Genomic DNA, 10090 nt, shown 5'->3' with positions numbered 1-10090 from the left:
TTTAGTAAATAATATACCTAGAATGTTGAAATTTGACGTGTGGACTGATATTGAGACTCTTGATAAAAATTTGGCGTGGCACCGTCCTCTTGTGTTAAAATCAATTTTACAAATATTATTAATCATAAATCAAAAATCGTTAAACCTATCGTAACAAAATTCGGCGGAGAGGTTGCCTTTACTATAAAGAATGCTTTGAAGAAAAATTAACGAAATCAGTTATGGACCACGCCCATTTAAAGATTTTTAAAAGGGCCGTGGACGAATGAAGTAAGCTATATCTTTGCAAAAAAGAGTTTTATATCAATGGTATTTCATTTCCCAAGTGGATTTATAACAATAATTAGGAAAACCTTCAAATTTTAAAAAATAGGCGTGGAACCGCGCCTTTTATGACTAAGCAATTTTCTGTTTCAGGAGCCATAACTCGAAGAAAATTAGTTCAGAATAGACTCATAGGTATATGTATTATTGCGGAGCCTTGTAACACTATTAAGCACACGAAACAAACAGCAACATCATTTCAAGTGTACAGCAGGGTATGCAATGTTCGATTTCACCCGAACTTAGACTTCCTTACTTGTTCGTATATATCTTCAATGTACAGACATCGGGCTGTTACAATTTTATTATATGTAGAGATAATAAAGACCATTACATATAGCAAATTTTCTTTAACATCTTCAATGTTCAGATATCGGATTGCTAAAATATTTTTTTTAAATACTTCACGTAAAAATACTTTACGTTGTTATCCAACGGCGTAAAATATTTTACGGTCGGCCGCGGTTGCATAGAGGTGGCGTGCTCGCCTACCACACCGAAGATCCTAGTTCAATCTCCGGAAGAAGCAACGTCAAAATACTTTAGAAAAAGTTTTCTAAAAAGGCGGTCGACCCTCGGCAGTAGTTTGGCAAACGCTCAGAATATATTTCTGTCACGAAAAGTTGCTCAACAAAAATTCAATTGTTTCGTGGGTGTCGTCCCGTTAATTTGTAGAAAAAGTTAATAGAAGTACGAGCAAATTGGAAGAGAAGACCCGCCTAAGTCTCCTCGGAGATTTGTTCCGTCGATTTAGTTATTTTATTAATTAGAACATTGCCTGATGCTCATGTTATGAAAACACATTCTGGGGTATCTCTAGCCCACATTTAGGTGATTATTTTATTATTTTTTAAAGAAAGCAAGATATTGACATATAAGATATCATACGTTAATACCTCCGTCAATACCTTTTTTGCTCATTCCGTTCTTGTCTTTTCGCGCGAGAGGACGTGCAGTGTCATCCTCAACTCAACGTCAATTTTCGGGCTTTTTTGCGTTGAGCGGAAAATATAAAATAGGCCTCAAGTTTGGCTACTTTGCTTCCCTCGGGCGTTTTGCCGGTGTTAGGAGATGCAGTGCCTCCTTGACCTGGAGTTAGGGTGGTTTTATGCACTCCTAATAGGAATCAGTGACATTGAAAAAATGGCGTGGTGCCAATTAAAAACCTAACCTAAATATTATACATACATACATAAACTAAGAGAAAATCTGGCGTGATGCCATAAAAATCAATCGGTTTTATATACGAACGGGACTTTTACCCGAACCAGTGACATTGGAAAAATGGCGTGATGCCAAGAAAAAACCTAACCTTAATATTATACATACATACATACATACATAAACTGATGGAAAACCTGGCGTGACGCCATAAAAATCAAATGTGTTTTATATACGAACGGGACTTTTACCCATAACGGGATACTGGAATAAACATGGCAACAAGCCATATATTGAATTTTCAAATATATATTAATAATTAATAATTTTGTGCCTGGCGTGGTGCCATGAAAAAAAACCAAAAAATTAACTATATACAAATAACGGAATTGAAAGATAACCTGGCAGTATAAGGGCTCTTCAAAGCACCTTGCCAACCGACGCCTGCGTATGCGGTGTCAATTAAAATAAAAATAAAATACCTTTTTTGATACCTATTTCGGGAAAATACATCCAGGGATACCCCTGATCCACTTTTTCGTCTATATATCTGTGGTGAGGCGGTTTGCTTTACGCAGTGGACTGTATGCGGGTAGTGGCTTACCAAATTCCAATGAATAAACAATGCTGGACACACTTGCTGTATATTTAATTATACTACTTAACATTTATTGGGTTTTAATAGTTTGGTTGAGCACAGAATATTTGTGGCGGTAGTTGCACGGAAAAAATTAATAAGCAAGAAAAAAGTATAACAACGAACAAAGATATAAGCAACTGTCAAAAATATGTTTCGTGCTTGCGCATTAACCCCTGTAGGAACTAACTTAAAACATTATAGATATGCAATTATGAACTCAACATACCGCCGCCCTTGAACTATCTATGAAATATGATAAGTTCAAAATTAATTTTATCTTAGTTTACAAAAAGCATTAGAAATTCAATTAAGCTAATAAACAGCGAAATTGTAAATTCCTCATCTCGGCTTCCCTTTAGCTTGTCATGGTGGGTATCCTATTTGCTTGGTTCTTCCTTGAAAGGTAAAGTTATTATTAGTTTAAATGTTTTTTACCAGTAGCTTTCAAATGCGAAATACATATAACATGTATACGTTTATGAAGAGATGTGAAAACCATTCTGTGAGCAGTTGTACTGTATAAAAACAAAATTTGTTGCAGAATTTGTATGTTATTGTTGATGTGTTGCAACAGGTTTGTCGCAAAATAGGTCTCCCTTGGCAGGTAGCAAGCATAGCTTAGCGATCGGCCGCACTATTTCTCCATTTGCTGTCTTCAGAGTAACTATGATGACTAGAATCACACTGCGTTACTCGACCAAGTGTCCACTTACTAGGAGGGGTGGACTCGTTGCACACAGTTACGATGTCTCCTTGTTGTAGGTTATGTGAAAACCGAAACCATTTCGTGCGCCGTTGCAAGCTGATAAGTTATTCCTTGTGCCAGCGCCGCCAGAAGTGTTGCCTCATTGCAGAGATTAGCTGCCATCTTTGGTGTACACTTCCAGAGAACCCTTGACCCTCAGGCTCTGGAAGTGATTTTAGTGGTTCCCCCACAAGGAAGTGTTCGGGCGTAAGGACTTCCAAGTCGCTAGGATGAGTAGAGTTTTCGCAAAGAGGGCGAGAATTTACGCATGCCTCGACTTCTGTTAAAAGCGTACTGAATTGTTCATACGATAATAAATTGTCACCCAAAACGCGCTTCAAATAATATTTTATCCGTTTGATCCCAGTCTCCCAGCAACCACCCATATGTGGAGCGTTGGGTGGATTGAATCGCCATTCAATGGCTGAACTTGCAAAAAATTTTTGTATCATGTCGTCTTTCATGCACGACTCGTATTGTTTACGTAACTCCTTTTCAGCACCGACAAAATTCGTACCGTTGTCGGAGAGCATAACTTTACAAAGCCCTCGGCGGTTGACAAACCTCTTTAGAGCGTTGAGGAAAGACGAACTGGAAAGATCCCGACGAGCTCGAGGTGCATTGCGCCAGTTGCCATACAAGTAAATGAGGAGATATACCCCTTGGTGGATTTTGCCCCCCTCCCATGCGTAAATTTGAGCAAATAAGGGCCTGCGAAATCTACAGCGGTATGCGTAAATAAGCGGACGTACGTCGTGCGCACCGAAGGAAGATCGCCCATTCATTGGGTAGCGAGACTTCGGTTTAGGCGAGTGCATTTGACGCACTTGTGGTAAATATTGGGTATTAAGCTACGAGCACCGACAACCCAATATCGGCGTTGTAACACTGCTTGGATTATGCGAGGCCCCGCATGCAATGTAAAATGATGTATATCGGAGATAATTAATTTTGCCAACGGAGAATCTTTAGGTAGTATGCAAGGGTGTTTTGTGTCGTAAGTAACGTTTGCCGCTTTAAGTCGACCTCCTACTCGAAGAATACCACGTTGGTCGAGAAAAGGCTGCAACCGTAGCAGGCTACTTCGCAGCGGGAAAGGTTTATTTTTTGCACACAGGGCGATTTCATTCCTAAAATAAAGTTGTTGCGTATATTTGATTAAGCGATGTTCTGCCTCTGAGACTTCGTAGCAAGTCGGAGGCCCACTCAGTTTCATGACGTGTAGCTTGTTTGCGCGTGAATTGCCAATAAATCTCAAAACATAAGCCATGATTCTGCGAAGCTTCGAAAACGATGAATATTTCGTGAGTATCGTCCATCGAGTCGTACGCAGCTTCGAAGAAGTTTGGGTTTGAAACGGTTCTGCCACCTTCAAAAAGTCTGGTCCGGACCACCAAAGCTCGTGACCCAAGAGATCGACCGGTGAGATGCCTCTTGAAGCGCAATCCGCGGGATTTCGTTCCGAGCGCACACGATTCCAACAATCAGGTGCGAGAGTGTCTTATATATTGGCAACAAACGTTTCCCACCCACTCGGATGAGATTGCAACCACGCTAGCGTTATCGTCGAATCGGTCCACGCAAAGAGGGGATATGATATGTTTTTCCAACTACTCAACACACTTCTTACTAACTTCGCAGCGAGGTGAGCACCACACAATTCCAATCGCGGTAACGTGGTCGTTTTGATAGTCGCCACCTTAGTCTTTGAGGAGATTAGTGCTACAGTGACTCGACCATCATAGTATACAGTTCGCGCGTACAATACAGCGGCATATGCTCGCTCAGATGCATCAGAAAAGACGTGCAGTTCGGTAAAGGATTCATCGACTCCAGAGCCGATCTAGCGGTCAACTCTCACATTGGCTAGCGATTCTAATTGTGTACGATGTTCCTTCCAAGGTCTTGCTATTTCATGTGGTACCAAGTCGTCCCAACCAACTTCAGCGCGCCATATGTCTTGGAACCATATCTTCGATTTGACTATCACCGGAGCCAGTAACCCGAGAGGGTCGAATAATGTGCTAGCGTCAGCAAGAAATGCTCTCTTTGTTAAAGCGATAGGAGGGTTACGTAAATTAACTGCGAACGTAATGTAGTCTTCCTCAGTATTCAAAATGATTCCCAATGCATTGACGTTTTTGTCATCGACGATATAATGCGAAATAGACTGAGATATGTTTGAAATATTCTCCCTAACCTCCGCGCAGTTCGTGGCCCATTTCCGCAGCTCGAAACCACCCTCTTGAAGAATTGTAGATACGTTCTGATGTATGGCCTTTAAGTCATCACTGCAGGATGCACCTGTCAGCAGATAATCCATGTAGAAATCCTGCGTAATTGCAGAAATGGCTGGGTTGCATGGGTTGACCGAATCCTTAGCTGTCTGCTGTAACGATCTAACGGCTAAGTGAGATGCAGCCGCAACACAATATATTACACGCAGCATCCGATAATCCCTTATGGGCGAGTTGGAATCGAAGCGCCACACAATGCGCTGAAGGTCTACGTGCTTCTTATCGGCGCAAACTTGGCGGCACATTTTTGCTATGTCCGCAGTAATTGAATAACGGTGCGTTCTAAATCGCATCAATATCGAAACTAGATTTTGCTGAAGTTGTGGCCCGACATACAATGCATCATTCAAAGAATTGCCAGACGAAGTCTTGGCAGACGCGTTGAAAAAAACCCTCAATTTCGTGGTGATGCTAGATTCCTTTAAGACGGGATGGTGCGGCATGTAGTACGCATCCTTGGCGGGTTCGGGCGCAACTTCCATATGATTCATTTCAAGCAACTCGGTCATAAATTCGTTGTAGCGCAGTCGTAAAGAGTTATCCTTGGAAAACCTACGCTCGATTCGCAACAGATTGCGAATGGCGAATTCACGCGATTGGCCCAGTATAACATTGAGTTTAAGCGGTAGTTCAACTACAAACCTCCCATCAGGAGTGCGGTGGTGCGTGGTTTCAAAATGCTCTTCACAGATGCGTTCTTCGTGCGCGAAATACGATTTGCGTGGCGATTCTTCAAGCTCCCACAACCTAGTGAGCGCTCTTTCTATTTGCACGTCGCAGTGCAGCGACTGTAGATTTAGCGCGCGTGTCCTTTCTAGGCTACCGAACAACGTTCATCCAAAGACCGTTTTCTGTGCCATTGGTGTACCGGGTGGACCCTTGCGAAGCTCCTCGCAAATCAATTCATCCATAAAATCCATCCCAATAAACACGTCGATGCGGCCAGGCTTCATATATTGGGGATCAGATAAGAAGAGATCTTGAACGTGCGACCAATTGGTGATATTAATTGGATGTGTTGGCAGCTCAGATGTAATTTTGGGTAAAATTAAAGCGTTGATAACATAACATTCATTGGAATAATGAGAAGCAAGGGATAAAGCAGTTTCGCCTCTGCAGCGACCACTTTGAGCTGAACCGATACCAGTTACCGTTACGTTCGAAGATATGCCTGGTAACCCCAATCGTTGTACGCATGACTCTGTAACAAAGGATGCGTGCGATCCGGTATCAAACAAAAGACGAGCGGTTTGCCAACGATCGGCGCTGTGCCGAACTCTAACTAGAGCGGTAGCTAAGATGACTGTTTTTGGCGGAGCGGGTAGCGGGTGAGAACTCATGCAGGACGAGACACAAGGAGCAACAGTATTCTTAGCTATTTCTGCGTCGAGAGATTCGCGTACAGGAGTGTTGACGAGAGCGGTATTTGCGGCGGTGCGGTTAGCTTCGGGCGAACCTAGAGCATTATGAAGCAGAGTGTGGTGACCTTGATGGCATACGCGACATGTGGATGAGCTATTACAATTATTTTTGTAATGCCCTGTACTAAGGCAGTTTGTGCATGCTTTAGTGTCTTTGATAAACTTGGATTTAGCTGATGAGTCCGAATTCCGAAACGATTCACAAGCGTAAATGTGGCTTTGATAGCGTGTGGAACGACTTGGTTGCTTTGCAGACAGTTTTTGTCTTGGCTGCCGACGATTGAGTTGCTGGTGTGATGAGCGTCGATAAAGAACGACACCTCACTTCTAGAAATGTCGTAAGCTGCTCGAAAGTAGGAGGCTCATCGCTGATGAGCGACAACTCCCATTGCTTGCGCGTCTCAAACGCGAGTTTGCTTACAACTTCGTAAACTAACCAATCATCCCAAAAGTCTATAGGACACCCTAATGCCTTGAGTCCTCGTATATGTCGTTGAAACACGTTGAGAACGCTCTTAATGGAGTCGGCGGTGTCGTTTGTAGCTTTGCGAATCTGTGATATTGCCCTCAGATGTGCGTCGACCATAACTCGCATTACTTTATAACGCGACTTAAGAAGTTCCCACGCCTCTGTATAATTTGCATCGTTTATCTTAAACCCACTGACTACACTAAGAGCATCCCCCTTTAAGCAGGTACGTAGATAATGGAATTTTTGAGCGCCCGACAAGGAAGCGTTGACATCCACCAACGAGGTAAAGGCATCATAAAAAGCGACCCATTCTTTGGAATCACCCGCGAAAGTTGGGAGATCCATTCTTGGCAAACGAATCGATGCTGATACATGAGCATTTTCTGGTGCATGTGTCGGTTGATTTGGTGAGATAACGCGGAATTTCTGAGATCTCCTAAAGTTTGCCAAGGCTGTAGCATAATAAGTCTCTGCCTGTATGCGTACTTCTTCTTCTACCGAGACATTTTCAACTCCACAAGACTTTTCAACTTCGTCTTGCTCTGAATTGAAGCGCACCCATTGTTCGTTAAGGAGCACCAAATAGCTTTCGACATTATCAATGTCCAACAAAAATGCCTCGCCGTTACTCTTTACCATATACCTTTTAATTGCATTAAGTGCAGAGTCACGGGGTTTTACATGTGTCGACATGTTGCAGGTTATTTTTTCAAGGTTATGCAAGGGCGAGTTAGTTTAAAAATTGTAAGTATATGTGTATGAAATTTACAGCGTAGAATTAAAATATGTAGCAATAGCTTTATTGGTTGCAATAAATTCGTAGTATTATAAGCAAATATGTTTTAATACATACGGTTTGTTGTTGTGGTATCAGCAGCGTAGCTAGTTGGCGAAATATTCTGGCAATTTTGTTGAAAATGCGGTGTCTCAAATTTACAGGTTATGTTGCTATGATTTCTTCAGATTTGGAAGTAAATGCGTGCAATGCGGTGCTTCAAATTTGAAGGTTCTGGTTGCGATGATTTCTTCACACTTTTGAGTAAATGCGGACAATGCGGTGCTTCAAATTTGAAGGCTATGATGAGAAATAGTTTCTTCAGCTTTTGAAGCAAATGTAATATAATGCGGTGCGATATATCCGGCGCGGAAGGATCAAAAAATGGTGAGGCGGTTTGCTTTACGCAGTGGACTGTATGCGGGTAGCGGCTTACCAAATTCCAATGAATAAACAATGCTGGACACACTTGCTGTATATTTAATTATACTACTTAACATTTATTGGGTTTTAATAGTTTTGTTGAGCACAGAATATTTGTGGCGGTAGTTGCACGAAAAAAATTAATAAGCAAGAAAAAAGTATAACAACGAACAAAGATATAAGCAACTGTCAAACATATGTTTCGTGCTTGCGCATTAACCCCTGTAGGAACTAACTTATAACATTATAGATATGCAATTATGAACTCAACATACCGCCGCCCTTGAAATATCTATAAAATATGATAAGTTCAAAATTAATTTTATCTTAGTTTACAAAAAGCATTAGAAATTCAATTAAGCTAATAAACAGCGAAATTGCAAATTCCTCATCTCGGCTTCCCTTTAGCGTGTCATGGTGGGTATCCTATTTGCTTGGTTCTTCCTTGAAAGGTAAAGTTATCATTAGTTTAAATGTTTTTTACCAGTAGCTTTCAAATGCGAAATACATATAACATGTATACGTTTATGAAGAGATGTGAAAACCATTCTGTGAGCAGTTGTACTGTATAAAAACAAAATTTGTTGCAGAATTTGTATGTTATTGTTGATGTGTTGCAACAGGTTTGTCGCAAAATAGGTCTCCCTTGGCAGGTAGCAAGCATAGCTTAGCGATCGGCCGCACTATTTCTCCATTTGCTGTCTTCAGAGTAACTATGATGACTAGGATGACACTGTGTTACTCGACCAAGTGTCCACTTACTAGGAGGGGTGGACTCGTTGCACACAGTTACGATGTCTCCTTGTTGTAGGTTAGGTGAAGACCGAAACCATTTCGTGCGCCGTTGCAAGCTGATAAGTTATTCCTTGTGCCAGCGCCACCAGAAGTGTTGCCTCATTGCAGAGATTAGCTGCCATCTTTGGTGTACACTTCCAGAGAACCCTTGACCCTCAGGCTCTGGAAGTGATTTTAGTGGTTCCCCACAAGGAAGTGTCCGGGCGTAAGGACTTCAAAGTCGCTAGGATGAGTAGAGTTTTCGCAAAGAGGGCGAGAATTTACGCATGCCTCGACTTCTGTTAAAAGCGTACTGAATTGTTCATACGATAATAAATTGTCACCCAAAACGCGCTTCAAATGATATTTTATCCGTTTTATCCCAGTCTCCCAGTAGCCACCCATATGTGGAGCGTTGGGTGGATCGAATCGCCATTCAATGGCTGAACTTGCAAAAAATTTATGTATCTTGTCGTCTTTCATGCACGACTCGTATTGTTTACGTAACTCCTTTTCAGCACCGACAAAATTCGTACCGTTGTCGGAGAGCATAACTTTACAAAGCCCTCGGCGGTTGACAAACCTCTTTAGAGCGTTGAGGAAAGACGAACTGGAAAGATCCCGACGAGCTCGAGGTGCATTGCGTCAGTTGCCATACAAGTAAATGAGGAGATATACCCCTTGGTGGATTTTGCCCCCCTCCCATGCGTAAATTTGAGCAAATAAGGGCCTGCGAAATCTACAGCGGTATGCGTAAAACAGCGGACGTACGTCGTGCGCACCGAAGGAAGATCGCCCATTGATTGGGTAGCGAGACTTCGGTTTAGGCGAGTGCATTTGACGCACTTGTGGTAAATATTGCGTATTAAGCTACGAGCACCGACAACCCAATATCGGCGTTGTAACACTGCTTGGATTATGCGAGGCCCCGCATGCAATGTAAAATGATGTATATCGGAGATAATAAATTTTGCCAACGGAGAATCTTTAGGTAGTATGCAAGGGTGTTTTGTGTCGTAAGTAACGTTTGCCGCTTTAAGTCGACCTACTCGAAGAAT

Source organism: Eurosta solidaginis, chromosome X (genome assembly GCF_040869045.1).
Source record: "Eurosta solidaginis isolate ZX-2024a chromosome X, ASM4086904v1, whole genome shotgun sequence".
Taxonomy (NCBI): Eukaryota; Metazoa; Arthropoda; class Insecta; order Diptera; family Tephritidae; genus Eurosta; species Eurosta solidaginis.
The sequence above is the reverse complement of the archived record's forward strand: the minus strand, read 5'-3'. Positions refer to the sequence as shown.